This window comes from Phyllopteryx taeniolatus, chromosome 22 (genome assembly GCF_024500385.1).
Source record: "Phyllopteryx taeniolatus isolate TA_2022b chromosome 22, UOR_Ptae_1.2, whole genome shotgun sequence".
In the NCBI taxonomy this organism is placed as follows: Eukaryota; Metazoa; Chordata; class Actinopteri; order Syngnathiformes; family Syngnathidae; genus Phyllopteryx; species Phyllopteryx taeniolatus.
This window is the reverse complement of record NC_084523.1, coordinates 4,667,384-4,684,482: the sequence shown is the minus strand read 5'-3', so window position 1 is coordinate 4,684,482 and position 17,099 is coordinate 4,667,384. Positions and strand designations below refer to the sequence as shown.

Below are 17,099 nucleotides of genomic sequence, written 5' to 3'. Positions count from 1 at the left end.
ATACCGCTTTCTCCTCACAAGGGTCGCGGGCGTGCTGGAGCGAGAGGCGGGGTACACCTTGAACTGGTCGCCAGCCAATCGCAGGGCACATGGAAACAAACGACCATTCGCACTCACATTCACACCTAGGGTGCACCTTTTTTGGTTCAAATAATATGCAACAGAACACCAAATTTCCGATCATTTTTCTCATATTTAATTTATATTAGAGTCTCCTAAACAACCGCCCAAACAAGAACAAATTCATGTTTTCAACTCTACCGTTCACAGTAAAATGACTTTATTACACACACGTTAAGAATTCATTTCCTATATGATCACACATTATAATAGATTCATATAATAAATACACATCGGAGTTAAGTTGAATTTTTTTGAGACGTGGTAGGGCTTTAATACAAAAACAAACAAAAAAAACGCACGACAGACATTCACACAGAGCAATCTTGCCCTGACAAATATGGCGGCGACAAACAAACGTCATCGACGTTTGGCTGTGTGAAAAGTTAGCACACAGTAACGACCCACGTCTCATTGGCTGTCATTTTGTCAAACTAAGGGTTGAACACTCACAGAAGTGATTAAACATAGAAATTATCGCATCCTGAGCTCATTAGATTAACATTGCATGAAACGTACATCAATAAAAACAGAAAAGAATAACAATTCTGTTGGTTAGTATTTGAAAATCTTAGATCATTTCACACAGTCCACAAATTGGATGTGATCATGCACTCTTAAGGGTGAAATTGGCTTTTTTTTCCCTTTTTTTTGGGGGGGGGGGGGGGGGGGGGGGGGAGCGCGGGGGCGGTAATTGAGTGTAAATTAGTATACCTACCTATCTACCTACCTACTTACTATCTATTTAACTAGCTAAGGCTTCCGCGAGAAAGCAAATGAATCTCACAAAAAGCCGACTAGAACATCTGAAACAGCTGAACTTTTTTGGGATTAATCAGAGGCACTATAAATGGTAGCAAGTATGTTGTAACTCTCATTTAACATGAGTCATCATGGTAAATTCTGAACACAGCCACATTCCCAGTTATAAAAGAGGATGTGCATACTTGTCCAACCACATGAACGGAGCTGTTTATTTGTACTTCTCCTCTCTAAAAAGGTTCTTTTTTTCAATTAAGAGCTGCAGGTTGTAGGTCACATTAATGGTGATAAAAGTTTGGAAATGATTTCTCTTGGTCTCATTGTTTTATATCACAAAAAGCTGTCATTTGAGCAGGGGTGTGTAGACTTTGTATATATGTACTGTCGATGCAATGTCTTGTCATCCTTGTGGTGCCCTCTCTTGTTTAAATTCACCACACGTGCCTACAGTTTTGCTTTTCAGTAAAAAAAAGTTTTCCAAAGCAGCTTTCAGGGTGATCTCAGCTCTTCACGAAACATCGAGTCGGTGGACCCAAACACTGCGGATGCATCATCCGGTGACTAATAATCTCTATTCCCGTTAAATGGCTCCCCTCTCCATCATCTTATTGTACGCTGAGATGCGACTCATCTCCCTCATCGGTCGACTCCCCCCCACCCCTGCACCACTTCTTCTCGGAGGCGTGCCCAGACCTCCTCGTGTACATTAAATAAACGTTCTATTGTAGTGTCCGTTTTGCATCACTTTAATCCGATCTGGCCTTGCAATTCTATGTCGCATCTTGTTCAATTCTTTTATTGTTTGGAAAATTGATCCTTAGTAAATATGTCATGCTGCTCATTAATATCTCTTTACAGTGTATTGCAGTAAAGTCATGCTATTTATGTGAGATAAAAGCATTCATTGTTTACCATGTATGTAGTACTGTGTCATGTGTTTTATAATGAGACTTCTGGAACCTGAGCAAAACAGTAGTGCAGTATACTGTATGCATATTACTGATGAGTTATAATAACTACAGAATGCAACTTCACAAGATTTATATATATATATATATATTTTTTAACATGAACCATCAGGGGAAAACAATCTTTGAGGGAGATGCAGTGACAGCACTGTTACATTTTTGCCCAGCAGAGGAGGCTAACATGGCAGCCGGGGGAGAACATTTGTGATTTATGAACCTGTTGTGACACGTTAATGTGCAGGACACAATCTGAGGTTTTTTTGACGACATACTTGAATATATGTACTGTACTCATGAATGGAAATATGACATATTGTCCATGACAAGGCATCATTGCCACGGATTACCATGTGATTGTCTAGACAAAAGTGAAAAATGTCCCAAATTAATGGAACATTTTGTTAAGAGAAATGTGGAGGTTTTTAATAATAAGAATAAGAATACAAATTGTTATCATGCATTATTATTATTTTTAGTAGGAGGAGGAGGATAGTATGATTATAACACTATTATAACATTCAACTACCATGTTGTCTTTACAACAAGTGATCATCGCCATCCTATTCCAATCCAATCGCTGCAGTCATCATCATCATCATGTCTACAGCGTCATATCTTTACAATGGCTACCGGTGACATCATCACACGGTCGTCATCATCTTTCTGGTAAAAGTACGCCCCAGATACTATATGAGTTACTTTTCCTTTTCTTTCTTTCTTTCTATTTTTTTAAACGCCCCCCCCCCCCCGTTGTTTTTTTTTTTTTATCCGCGAGAAGCCATCACGTGGGAGGCCCCTTTAAATTGCCATTGACGGAGGCCCGAGCGTGTCACATGGACATGATATCATGACCGGGCAGGAACACAGTAGCGAGGGAGCGAGGCCACTTCTTCTTCTTGGGTTCGGGGGAGGGGGGCACGCGAAGTCATCTGACGACTAGGGGGAAAGAGAGGATCCGGACCGCTGGACTCGGACTTGCCGATTATACACCTGCCAGCAGCTGCGACGCGCTTTCAAAACAACTCGACGGAGGTAAACATCGCGGTCCCGGGAGCAGCGCCTTTTTGAGCGTGAGTGAAGTTATTCCTCGTCGCTGATGTGCGTCAAGCTGCTGTGCGCTTCTGCCGCAGGTGCCTTTGCGCAGACATTCGCGGTGGGCTTTTACTTTGCTTTTGGTTGTGCGTAAAAGCCTGAGGAACGAGTTCTCCCACACTGGGAGATTACGTGTTCATTCTCTCGTTCGCCGCCACCAGTGTCCGCATTCCAGGTGCTGTTGCGCACATCGAAATGGAAGTAAACAAGTGGGAATAAGGGGGTAGAGAGAGAGAGAGAGAGAGGGGGGCGGGGGGGACAAAAAAAAAGCGTGTTTTGATCATCAAGCGTGACGACCTCGGGCACGACTGGAAATATCCCGAAAACATCCGATTGATAGATCGATAGATCAATAGATAGAATGGAACTTTTAAAAAGCCAGCAAAAGCCTACTAAAACAGCTGAAGTTTATTTGGGGTTCTTCAGAGGCGCTTAAATTCGTGGCAGGAGTGTGCTGACACCCATTTAACATGAGGGCAAATGTCATCCTCAGATATAAGAGGGTGTGCACACTTGTGCAACTACAGTATCAGTTGTTTATTTTTACTCCCCCTGCCCCCCCAAAGCATTTTTTTTTAAATTGAGTTTGAGAGGTTATAGGTCACATTAATGGCGGAAAAACTTTTGAAATGATTTATCTTATCTTATTTTGTCATGGGCCACATTGCTGTTATGGTTTCCCTCAGCGGGCCATCATGACTGAAACTATATAAATGGTTTTGATTTGAAATCTGAAGTCAAGCAATTATTATTTTTTTTAATTATAGCTGTTAATTTTAAAAACGGTTTTAGTAACAAAACAAATGCTTGCAGGTTTGAGCAAGAAACATGAAGTAGACGCACATGATTTTCTTCCGCGGGCCACATACAGTGGCTGTTTCTGGTATGTGCGATATGTGCGGCCACACACGGCAGCATTTAATGGTCCGTGAATTGGTTTTCTATTGGCGTCAGGAAATGTAAATCATTGGTGGTTGTATGAGGAATTCCACCCCCTTATGGAGAGATAAGTTTTCCCATGACCAATCAAGGAAATGTGCCGATTTTTTTGGCCTTGGTGGAGGTCAGTACGTTTAATTGTAGTTGTAAACGGCCAATGCTTAAACAGCAAAATATATAATCGTTTTGCACAGTACTGTACAGGTCTTAAGAATGGAATTCATTTACTCTAATCTCTACAGTATTACTGTAGAATTTAATTAGATTTTGGTTTTTCTAGAGCCCTTGGGGCACGTTCCAGAAGCAGCCATGGTGTTTGTCTCGCTATGTCAACAAACCACAGTGACAAGGCTCTGGACGCGATTATTCAAACATGAGTTGAATGAGGAACTAGTTGAGCTCTTCGTCTTACTATTTTATGCTAACAATGCTTCCCTCAAAGTAGAAACTTTTGTGTTTTTTTTTTCCATCTTTTTGTAATCAAGAAAAATATGCTTGGACTGGAGCAGTTGTGTTACGTGATCCCCCTTGTAAACAAAGCAACAAAATGCGCCCAAACAAGTCCGAGCAGTGACGACCGCGAGGCTTCCTCACATGACGATTGAAACGTGCAATAATCTTGCCGTGTTTGCCTTCAGAACCAATAAATCTGTCACTCTAATGAAGTTATTTAACCAAATCTCATCTAAAAGGTAGCCTTTTTTGTTTAGCTGTTTATTCTTGTCATTGTTACAGTATAATATATAAACACAATACTTTCCATTCAGTGTTTATATTTTACATCGAGGCCTCTGAGGATTGTCATATAGTATGCCCAGTGACCGTATGAACAGTGAATCGACCAATGGAGTGCCAATATAATTTCTCCATTCAGAGACCGAGCAAGAGGGCGGTACCGATCGAGAAGTTATTCTCAAAGTCTGGCACTAGTACACAGTATGCAAAAGAATTACTCAATTAAATGTTCAAACTGTGCATAATGTTGCAGTGGCTTGAAGCTTTTTTTTTTTTAATCCAGTCGAGTACATTTGTTAAGTACAGTTCAGTTGTATTTAGAACTTTTAAGTACCATACATTTCTATTTCATCCTTTAGAACCGTTTATTCCCAAGCATTTATTTAGGTATCATTTTTTATTTCACTTTTATGTGCGATACATTTTAAAAGAATCATTGTTAAAATACAGTTTTTTGTTCTCCTAAATTTAAGCACAGTGTTGATGTTTGTGTTAGTGGCCTGCAATAATATTAGATATTCTTTTCAGGAATTAAACCTCTACCTTGTTTTTAATGAACACTACTTTTGAGTTTGAGAACCGCTGCTATAGAGAAACCGAAGTCACAAGACAAGGGAAGAATTAATGCTGACTGAAGCCTGTCATGAAGGCCATATAGCCCAACCAAAGACTGTATGTGATCAGTAAGTTTGGTGGGACCTAAAGAGAACTGCGACTCACAGGGAAATGGAACAATACATGCCGACTGAGGCCTGTTCTAATTGCCATATAGCCTGGTCAATGACGGTATAGCGTTTCTACATTCAGAGATTGTCCAAAAAGGTGGGTGTGACATATAGAGCAACCCGGGTCACACGGAAATGGAAGAATACATGCAGACTGAGATCATGAATCTACTTAATCCTGACTGGATCTTGTTTAGTGGTCACCCTACAACCCAAAATATTAACAACACCTCTCAGTATGATGCAGTGCACCTCCAATCTGTTAAAAAAACATACGTAGCTCCTGTATTGCATTGCATTGTGCAATCTAATGTTGTGGCCGGGAACCGCAGATTAGCTCCAACTCGCAAGTAGAAACAACACGACCTGCGCATGTTCCTCTTTGTCCGTTTTCGGCATGCGCTTTACAAAAGACAGAGCTTCCCGTGTGCGTCACGCACTGCGCGTGGACTCGCTCAGGTGTTTACATTCGCCTTGTTTCAACAAATAGATGGGTTTCATTCGATTATAAATGAGCCTTTCGATCCGCTCTCGGAATCACAATACCAAGCCCTTTCTCACATCCCACATTGATATTTGTAGCCCATTATTCCTTTCCTCCAGTGTATTTTTGCTGAATAATTGAAGTAAATGAGACAGCAGATTTTTTTTTATTATTATTATGTGTCTCGATGTGAGCGGAGCTTCAACAGCCAGCTGTGAAAGTTGCATTTCCGCTGGGTTTATGTGGTCATAATTAGCACCTCCCATGTGACTTGCGAGAGCGAGGGAGCGTGCGTGTGCGTGCGTGTGAATACAATGCGAGCTGGGGTGTGCTTGTGTTTACACGACAGCCGACCAGCAGGGGAAGTGACGCAGGAGGCAGCCTTAAAGGGAAGGCGGCGGTGGGAGAGAGTTGGAGACATGCTGCGGAGAAGGAGAAAGAGCGAGGACAGGAAGGGCCAGGACAACATTTGCAAGATAAAACATGATAGAGAAACAATAACACTGACCGCTTGTTTTGTTGTGACGGTCAAGTGCGCAAACGCGCCATCCAAATGAGTCACTGACCGCGCCGCTTTGGCCCCAACTGCGCATTCGATTATGAAATGTGTTTACCCGCTCGCTCACTATAAAAGTAGCGACACAAGGTTGTGTTTGTTCAGAGCTTGGCCTGTTCCAGTTCGGAGCCAAACTTTCCCGGGTTTGCTATTCGCAGTGACCTCATCATCTCTCTGGCTCGCTTCCCTGCCCAACTGGAGCCCGGTCCAACTTTCTTGGCTGTGAAACTTTCATCAACAAATGCAGCAATTGACACTTCTGTAATAATTCCCCACAAATGTGTTGATTCTTACAGGCGATGACATTCATAGACATGATACATATTTGCCAAATAAAGTATACTTCCTTCACGTCTGCGTGAAAACTGAAACGGACCAATCAGTGGTAGCTCGGCCAGTGCCTGTATATGCGTTCTACATTCAGAGGTGGTGGATCTAAGGAGAAACGCAAGTAATAGGGCAGTGGAAGAATTAATGTTGCCTGAAGCCTATCATGATTGCCATAGAGCCCTGCCAGTGACTGCATGAATAGTAAACAATTGTCAATGATGGAGCATTTCTACAGTCAGATGTCATGCAAGAGAAACTCAACTCAAAGTGCAAAAGAACAATAAATGCTGACTGATGCCTTTCAAAATTGCCATATACTGTAAGTAGACTGGCCAATGACTGCCCGAACAGCCATTCAATTCCATATTTCTTTTGAATTTCAATGCAATGCACCTGATTGATAAACAGACACATCTTGTGACCACACTTCCAATTGAATCTAGAGTCTAGCGCCAAAATTGGATTTGAATTAAGCCTTGGATCCGATTTCGTCCACAGTTGTCAGTCAGCATGACCTGCGATTGATATTGTGTAAGCACGCCGTACATGGCAGTGAGTTTATTGCGTGTAATATCTGTCCATGTCCTACTATGGAATAAAGAGGAAGTGCTATAATGATGACACCCCAAGTGAGGCAGGAATGTGCACAGCCCTGTACGTTGGAGTTATTCTTATGTAAGGAATGATAACTTTATACAATAGATGACTTGAATGAGGCTTTGTGCTCTGCCTTCTGTGAGGTGTATTGATACATTATACCGGGATTGGGGCTACTCTCCAGTGGCAGATTCAATTCCTGCGCAGCCGGCAGGATGGAGGGTGACTCGGCAGGCAGAGTGTGGCCCGGCTCCAAGCTGCATAATAAATAATAGGGCAGCAGAAGAACACAAAGCTGATACACTGCTGTTTGTGAACTGTCGAGTCAGTTTGATGCCGTTGAATGGTATTAAACTAAACAAAACTTACATTTTTGTCAAATTATTTCAATATAATATATATTATGGAAAATGGACGGCTTTGTGTACAAACAGTCACTGGAGTGGCTGCCCACCCATCAAGTGTAAAATTAAACAACCAAGTAAATCTTGTTATGTTATCTGCGGGCTCATAAAAAGATAACAAGACAACCCAACACACGAGTTTCTCCGCACATAATATAATCGGCGCCACTTTCAAGCTGAGACATTATCAGGCACTATTACGCAGAAACACTCACATCCCCTCATCACTCACACGGGTGCTACAGCTTTGCTATCATATCAAATCGAAAAAGGTAAGCAGAGCTCCAGTGAGTATGTTGGATGTGCGGGGACCAATCCCTACTGTGAACAGCGAAAATCTGCGAGTAATTGACGCCCATCCAAAACGGTTTGTAATTGGCTATTTAGACAGCACTTTTTTTTGGCTTGACTAAATAAAGCTCCTCCCCTCACTTCACCATAGTTCCTTGGCACCAAAGCAATCTTTTTAAAATAGACATGCCATGCGAATTCCGTACTGCGAATATGCGGCAGTTCACTGTACTCCATTGCCTGATGAAATTTGTTTTTGATGATGCCTCCTCATGCAACATACAATACACGTAGTGTCGTGTGTGAAGAGTCGCTTTCCCCCCCTTAGACACTCTGGTCTCTACTTTTGTGTGTAGAAGCAGCTCGCCTCGATGCTAGCTTTGACTGTTGAGCCTACGTGGGGATGTTAAAGGTTGCGACGGGGATACGCCGTGGTCGGAAAGGGGATAATATTAGAGCAGGGACAAATTGCTTCAGCGTTGCTAAGTAGGCCAAAGGCACAGGGGAGTGTCGCATGAACCGCCGCTGCTATGTGCTATTCTCCAGTGTCTTGTTCAGCCCGAGATGGGAAAAGAGACAGAGAGACAGAGCAAGAAAGCAAGAGAAAGAGAGAAGGGCTCGCGTGCGTCATGTTTCCCATGCCGTCTGGCGTCTGTACATGACACTCAAAACCACTTGTCGACAAGGGGAAGTGTTCCTTTTCCTTGGCCCAGAGACTGCGGTGACCTTTTTCCTTAAGCGCGTTAACTTGTGCAGAAGGTCACCAAAGAAGGGGGGTCATTTTCAGAGGGCAAAGAAAGTTCAAACTCTTCCGTCAATGTTGGGAAGGGGGTGGGCACAGTGATGAACTTGTAGACTGCTTGAACAGTATCTGAAAAATAAGGTAATGATAGTAAGGTAATGATGGTAGTGTCAGATACTGAAAGAAAGAGAAGCAAAAGCTACTGTTTAGTGGAATAATATATGCTGACTAAGGTAGTCACAGTTGATTTGTATAATAACTGACATAGCTGACATAGCTGACATGTCAATGAAGTATGTTGAAGTGATACATCTCGACCGTGGGACAAACTTTGTACGTATGTCAGAGAGGAGCCAAGTTTAGCCTGGGTTGTTGAAGATACGGAGAGTGTACGCGCACGCTTTCAGTGCATTTGATCGAAATCAAATAATCTGCAAACCATTTCACTTGTAAAAGGTAAGGTTGAAAGATGATTTTGAAATTATATTAAACTGTTGGGGTCTGATACACGATACCAAACGCAATGAGAAAAACGAGGGCATATGCAAAGTACAAGACCATCACAAATGTAGTCTATAATACCTCTGCTACCGAAGTGTCTCTGTTTGCTTTCCGGTTGACTTTTGAGTGTTTGTACATCCGTTTCGGTGTCCTGCCTGCATGAAAGAGTTTCTTTGGACCGTCATCTGTGTTTGTCCAGCACATGGAGAAGGGAGGGGAGGCGAGGGGAAGGGAGGGTCCGGTGACTCGCTCTCCATGGCATCGGTTTCCCAAGTGACCAGAACCAAATAGACCAGCCAGACCGGTTCTCCCCTGTAGGAGGAAATGGCAGATGATACCGAGGTTCTTGCAATTGTGGGCCGTGCATGTGGTAGCTGGGCCTTCGGTGGGGACTTACCCGACTTCATCCATCTTTTAATACCACCGCTATCATGTTGCATCATCTGGAGCAGGTCAGAATCAATACAGTAGATATATATTATTTTTTAAAATCCAGTAAACGTCCGCTTTTAGTGAGGGATAGGAACCAAGCCACGAAAAACAAATCAAAAATCTGTGAAGAACTGATGTAATTACCTATAGATGCCAGCAAATCCCTACTTACATCGAAATGAAACTCCTCAACTCACTTCTACATACAATGATGCCACCAGATGCCGCCCAAGGACTACTGTTATCATTCAACTGAAAATAAGTTCGTTCTTTGGTGACTAACAAAGGAGAACGTTAAAAAAATAAAAATTTGCGCACGCCGAACCACAGACTCACTCGCGATAATGATTATTAAATGTATTGATGTGTGCGAGGATGGACAGATGCAGATGTTATTGCGGGGCAGCTTGTGAGGCTGACTGGTGAAAGAAACAGTCCCGATTTAAAGTGAGCTGAGGAGCTTCATTTCGAAAAAAAAAGTAGCAGCGCAGCCAATAGAAACGCTACAAAATGAAGAGAATCGAAATTAAATATTGGAATTTAGGTTGTAAATGTACAGTAGTTCAGTGCTTCTGATAGCGTTTAAGCCAGGAGAGAAGATCTTGCTGGCCTTGACCTTTCACCACTGGGTTCTGATTCCCCAGAAATCCTTTTGAGCCACACCACGACTCCTTTCGTCAGCGCCAGGTAACCAACGTCAGAGCAACTGGCCTAGATTTTTTTTCGGAATTGGCCGCTTATAGCCCTTTCCTCCGCTTTCCTCCGAGAGCGGAACAAGGCACGACTATCTCAGAAAAAAAAGTCCAGTTTCTGAGATTTGGGACAATGGAGAGGCGGCTGTGCGTGTCGTGCGCATTTATTCATTTCTGGTTATTACTCTGGCGGGGCTTTTCTTGGTATTACTTGTCTTTGTGGCTTTTTTCAAAGTGACAAGCATATTGTCATGTCCGCTCTTTTGGAACTAATACAAGCCATAAAAATGTAGTTCTGCTATGTACAATAGTGTAGCGATGAATCGGTATGGAAATTTCCTATCCCAATTATTATGACCAAAATGATTATCGGTATTATTATGATGCTACCAAAAGGAAATATAAAATCCAAAACATCAGTAATACACATCAAAAGCATTCCAACCAGTTTGATTTTTAATATAAATAATATGATGAGCAATAATACTTTTTGAAGTTAAAAACTGTAACCTGCAAAACAACCAGAGTGAATTTTCATGTGCGCAAGATCCCACAAAATGTACAGAAAATGGCAACAGTGATATATTCAATCGTGGTCAAATTTAAATATTGATCTAATTATGTCGAGCCTTTGTAATGGCAGCACACAGCAAAAAAAAAAAAAAATAATAATTAAAAAAAAAAAAGTCAATACGGTATTAAAATTTTGAACACTACAGAGCAAATGACCAGAAATATGGTATTAACTATAATTTGAATTTTACTGTATCCATTTTATTGTAATTGTTTTTATCATGGTTTATTGGTAAACATCCCAAAACTAGGGTTTGAATCGCTCTGCATATTTAAAAATATTATAATTTTTTTTAATTTAATTAAAATTGCATATATTTTTCACATTTTAACTTAAAAACAAACATTTAAAAATAGTACACTGTACTTGATAAAGAATATTTTCTTCCTTTTTTTCTGAACTTATTTAATATTCTAGCAATTGTTTGCTGATACAACAGAGACACAAGAAAACACATTTGTCATTGGAAAAATTAATACTTTGAACATAAAGTACACTGGCACAATAATACTAATAAATTGGCTAGTTAATATAGTAGATAATGTATTACATAAAAAATAAATGTAGCATTTTTATAGAAAATGGTAACAGAAATACATAATAAAACAGACCAAATACAGTAATAATTACATGATAAAATAAATACACATATATACAGTCAATAACATAATCAACATTAAAGTCAGTCAATTATGAAATATTAATTCCAATATATATCACTGATTTGACCAATTAAATTGATTTACACTAGTACTGCACTGCATTAAAACATATTTGTGAATGTAATCATTTGCAGTTACAGAGCATACTTACTGTAGTCACTTGTATTCTATGTATATTATTCCATATTACATTGTTCTATTGATTTAATTGTATTTATTTTCAAAACTATTAAGTCATATTACATCACAAGTGCAACAGTATTTGGTTAGAGTTTGTCTATTCAGTTCAATTGGGTACAATTCTCTTGTATTGTGTCCTACATATATGGCGGTACATTGTGTATAAATAGTGGTCATGTCTTGATCGAGTGTCCAAGTGCGTTTCCACTGTGTGTGTTTGTGTGTGTGTGTGTGTGTCTGAGTGTGCATGTGACGATTGTGGGCAAGGTGACCAGACGTTTTTAAAAAAAAATGCATTTTAATACAATTCTTCTCGTCTTTTCCTCTGGCCTCAGTCCCTCCACCTCCCACCACCTCACTTCTTCCCTGTTCCCACGGCAACTCACGGCTGTTGGTTACATAATGCTTGCGTTGTCAGCCTCTGTGTATGCGTGTGTGTGTGTGTGTGTGTGTGTCCTTTAAGTCAGCCCCCAGGCTTTGGGAAATCAAAACATGCGACTTTCAAGGTTTTATTAGCCTGCAGGCTCATGCGTAACTGATAGCATTAACGCCGACTGTGCTGTGTGTGTGTGTGTGTGTGTGTGTGTGTGTGTGTTTCTTCAGTAATTGTAATTGTGGTTTCATTCACACTTGACGGGAAGGGTTCAGTTTGGTAATATCTACCCCTCGGCTGTGCGTGCTTGATTTATGTACGAGGGGTTAACTCTTATTATGGTTTACAACGATACGAGCCATGAGCATGCGTTTGAGCATGGAGTCCATATGCTTGATATCCATTTTAAGGTCTATGTACTTGTAGACTCTTTTCCCCCACCAGTAAGCCAACTTTGGCTTTCTGGTCGGGCAAATTCATGTGACAGGTGAGGCAAAACTTTGCACTAATTGATAACTGTGTGGTACTACCAGTGACATTATAAAATTCTACTAGTTCACATCTAGCACTTCACAAGTGGTACTAGTAGATGTCAACTCATGCACAGTTTTGCTTCACTAGTAACGTAGTTGTCATGCCAAACTTGTCCGACTCGTGTGCAGTGTCATTCGATTAGTGCACCCTCGTCGTTCTAATAGTGAGCTGTTAGGATAAAGAGGGTACTAGTATTGTAAATGGAAATTATGCTGGAAATCAAAGATACGGAGTAAATGCTCAAACAGCTTTCCATGCATGTGTGTGCGCTGACATTTAATATTGTTGGAGGTGTGAATGGGGATTAGTGTTTGATTAAATAGTGAGGTGGGTGCGTGACGAATCAACCCAACACGCACACACACACACACGCGCATGCACACACGCGCGCACACACACACACACACACACACACACACACAGTCATGGACTCAGATCCCCTCTAATGGCATTAGGCCGGGCACGGCAGGAGAGGGCCAAGCTGCTGTTCACTTCAATTAGAGTCCGCGTCAAGCGAGGAGTGATGCCACCCAGTGTGCTTGTCACCATTCATCTCATTTTATATTAATGAAGGGCAGGGGTGGCAACAAATACTCACACAGTGTATTTGAGTAGAAGCACAGAAACTTGGGTGCAAAAAAAAAAAGAAAAAAAAAACTCTTGTACTTTGACTAAAAACTGTGCAGACTGAAATGTACTTAAAGTGAAGTAAAACTGTTCACTTCCTTCAAAAAATTCTCTTAAATACGGCCGAGGATGGGAAACATTTTGCTTCTCCGAATCTGTTGCCGTCGTCGTTAATACCCAAAAGCAAGAATCCGCAGTGTGGTACCACTAGTGGTACACGGGCTCCCTCTAGTGGTATGCAAAAGAATCCTTGTCTCAGTACAGTTCAGCTGTATTTAACTTTTAAGTTTCAATACTTTCAGTTGTATTTTACTGTATTAATACATTTGCATTTAATCTTTAAGGACTGTTTGCTTTCATGTACAGTAGGCCAACTAAGCTACCATATTTTAATGTGGGTCATGATGGTAGTACTTGGAGAGCCAAGTCATTCTTTAGGTGCTACTTGAAGTAAAACGTTTGAGAACATTTATTAAAATGGTATTAGATTTATATTTAACAATACTGTGCTGTTTGTCTTCATTAAAACGTGAAATAGATGTTTTTAATGTTTTTTTTATGGAAAAGAATGATGACATTTCAATTACTGTACTTAAAGTAAGTACATTATCAACGTATTTGTACTTCCCACCACTGATGAAGGGGCAAAATTGAATAATTGCATACATGTGATTTTTGCGGCTAAACAGTAAAGGCTTGCTCTTATTTGCATTAGAAAGAGTGTGTGTGCGTGTGCGTGTGGAGCACCTGCAGTGACTGAGCGCCTTTCTTCCGAAGCCCTCCAGACTGCAGAAGAGGCGCCGCAATCTGCCGTATTGAAGGCCAGGAACGGCATTACGTGAAATCTTTTACAACCGTCGTCGCGGCCCCGGTGTCGGCAGGTCCTGACATGCGCTTCCGTAAATCCTCAGGCACCCACCCCTCCGCCCCCAACACTGTAACGACACATCATAACACTGGATTTACTCGCACTGATGCAGCCTGTAATTACAGGTCTTTTAAAAAACACTTTACTTATAAATATATATAAAAAATATATATATATATATGCTGGATCACTGCATTGCAATTACAGTTGAGCTAAGAGAACTGCCAATTTTTTAAACGAACTGTTGGCAATACCGCACCCCCACCCCCATCCCCCAATAAAAATCACATAATTCATATACATTAATAAAAAAATCTAAATGATCAAACACATTATAAGTAAAAAAAACAAACTTGATTCCTCAGCCCATCAAATTTGATTGCTAAGTGGAAATAAATTCAAATTCAAAAAAGGACTGATCAATGGATTGCAATTACAGTTGATTGCAATCTTTAACTTTTGAACTCAAATGTAATAAAAATTGGGGAGAAAAACTGGATCCCTATATTTACTCCCATCCTCACATAGTGAAAAATAATTGCCTTTTAAAATGTGAGATTTGAATAAAGGTTTTTAAAAAAAGGCATTTTTTTTAAGTACTTGGTCCCTGGATTGCATGTATATCACAAAAAATTATACGAACAGACTCAAATTTGACTGAAAAGTAAGACAGAAAAATCCAGCAAGAGCAACAAAATAAAAGGATTACATGATGAAAGGATCCTCTTAGTTATAATGGCAGTAAAAACGCCCATAGGTGGATCACACAACAGACAGAAGTCGTTACTTACTAATTTTTAGAACCGATTGTTCTCCCGATTATCCCATCAAATAATCGATTATTCTGATAGAAATTTATTTTGCATTATTAAACAACAAAATGTGCATATGAGGTGCCCTTTCTATTGCTGTCCACTTCCATCCTCACGTTCCACACGATAATATCTGTGACTTTCAGTGTGTGTGGCTGGAAGAGAGTGACGTGGGAGTCAGCGAATGAGAGTGCAGAGTTTCCTGTTGTGAGATATTTTGCGTCGACTTTTTTCGGAATCAAATTATTCGAGTTTTTCAATAAATCGTTTCAGCCCCAATATGTTGTAACTTTGCTATGCTAAATATATGTATGGCAATATTACACAGTCATAATGATTATTTCACAGAATAAACAGTGCTGAGCTTCTATAAAAGACGACCTTTTATGTTATTGTTCATGGGAATGTGGATGAATAAGAAGCACGATTTGCAAAGTAATGGGTGTCACTCCAAGAGCTTTGTGACTTGTTGCAACACAAAACCTGCTCACTAAGCCGAGCCCTAAGCCTCGGATACACACCGGTTTCACGCTGCGTAGTGCCTCGCCCCCTTGAATCCCAGTGAAATATTCGGAGTGTCATGGGGGAATCGCTGCAGTTTGTATCATGTCTAAGGAGGACGGATAGCATTTTCCCAAAATTGCCCGGCCATCGGTTAGTCATTAACTCCAAAATCGGACAAATGATTTAATTTGTTTTACGTGCACGGCAATATTATGAGATTAATCCAATTAAGGTCATACTCGGAATTAGACGGCGTCATGTAAACAACATTTTCTATCACATTATCCGGAATAGTGTCCCAATCTAGTTATTATTTGGTGTTATAATAGCTATGAGTGAATCAATTTATAATGTGTTCATTATTGTGACAGTAGTTTGCAGCGATGTGAGTAGGAAAAAAAAAAACTGCAAAAAAGAAACACTGGAAGCAACATGAAAGGAACAAAACTAGGAGACTAAATGCATTACAGACAAATTACAGGGTGAGAGGCCGCTGAAAGAAGACGCCAGGGAAGGGAAAGGATCTCAATGGCTGACGCAGAAGAGGCAAAATTTCAATTAAAGCGACATATTTGTGACTGTGTGAATTGCTATCTTTTAGTTGGAAATGACACAAAAAAAAGCTGTGTTAAGAAATAGCCTACTTTTCGTACTTTTACAGTCCTTGTTATTTTTGTTTAGCAATGTGTCAGTTGCATGCGCCACGTGCACAGATCCGCACACTAATTACCACGTATAATTTGGCAGCTTGGTGATGAAGTGCCGCTTCCACGGGTGAACATATAATAAAATATAATCCATGTATTTACTGTCTCTCTATGTGCTCACTTTTTTTCTTCAGGTTGGCAGGTAGAGTACAGTAGTTTTAATGTGACATACTTTTTACTTTTACGTGTGTATTTTGGTTTGGGGAAAACAAAACTCTGACTCTGTTACATTGAGCGCCGTACATTCCACTTGCTGCTTGTATTTTTACTTGCAGATATTTAATATGGTTTGCTTCATCTGTTTTGGTTCGTCAAACAGACTTGTACCATATGACAGCTTCATCAATCTAACGCATGCTGACGTTTGACTCCGATTGACCAATGAAATGGCAGTCACGTGACTGCACAGTCTAGTCAGGCCTAAAATGTAGCCTAAAATGTCAAACTTTTTTTTTTTTTTTTGCATTCGCAAAATGTAATGCTCAGTGGAAGAAAACCAGCAGGTCAACCACGGCACGGGAAGGCAAAAAAATCAGGTCAGTTTTAAGCACTCCGTTCTTCAATGTTGAAAGAATTCTCTGCCTTCAAAAAGAGCAGAGACAAAAAACAAAACAATGTACAATGTACGCACAGGACTGAAGATAAAGATAAAATTTGGCGGAACTGTCATTGATTTTGAATAATAAACCAGACGTCAGCATTGCTGATAAATGTGGATGAATACATAGGTCCAAGCTTTATATAATGAAATTATATAATATTATATTATATATATATATATATTTTTTTTTTTTAATTTGGTGGCTCCGTGGAAGATGCTTTAAGAGGCGCAGGTTGATGTGAGATGATCAGCTGCATGCGTCACAAGGCTCATTTCGCCTCAGCCTC

The 17,099-nt window shown here is 40.4% G+C and overlaps 1 long non-coding RNA gene across 2 annotated transcripts in view; it reads left to right on the top strand.

Moving 5' to 3' along the window:
• The first annotated feature begins 2,592 nt into the window (after positions 1-2,592).
• LOC133471840 (uncharacterized) overlaps positions 2,593-17,099 on the top strand; it is a 31,369-nt gene continuing 16,862 nt past the window's right edge. Inside the window, exon 1 of one of the 2 annotated variants that reach the window (XR_009786378.1) lies at positions 2,593-2,920. This is a non-coding gene — a long non-coding RNA (uncharacterized LOC133471840). The remainder of the gene's footprint in view (positions 2,921-17,099) is intronic. The other variant, XR_009786379.1, reaches the window with a different exon arrangement.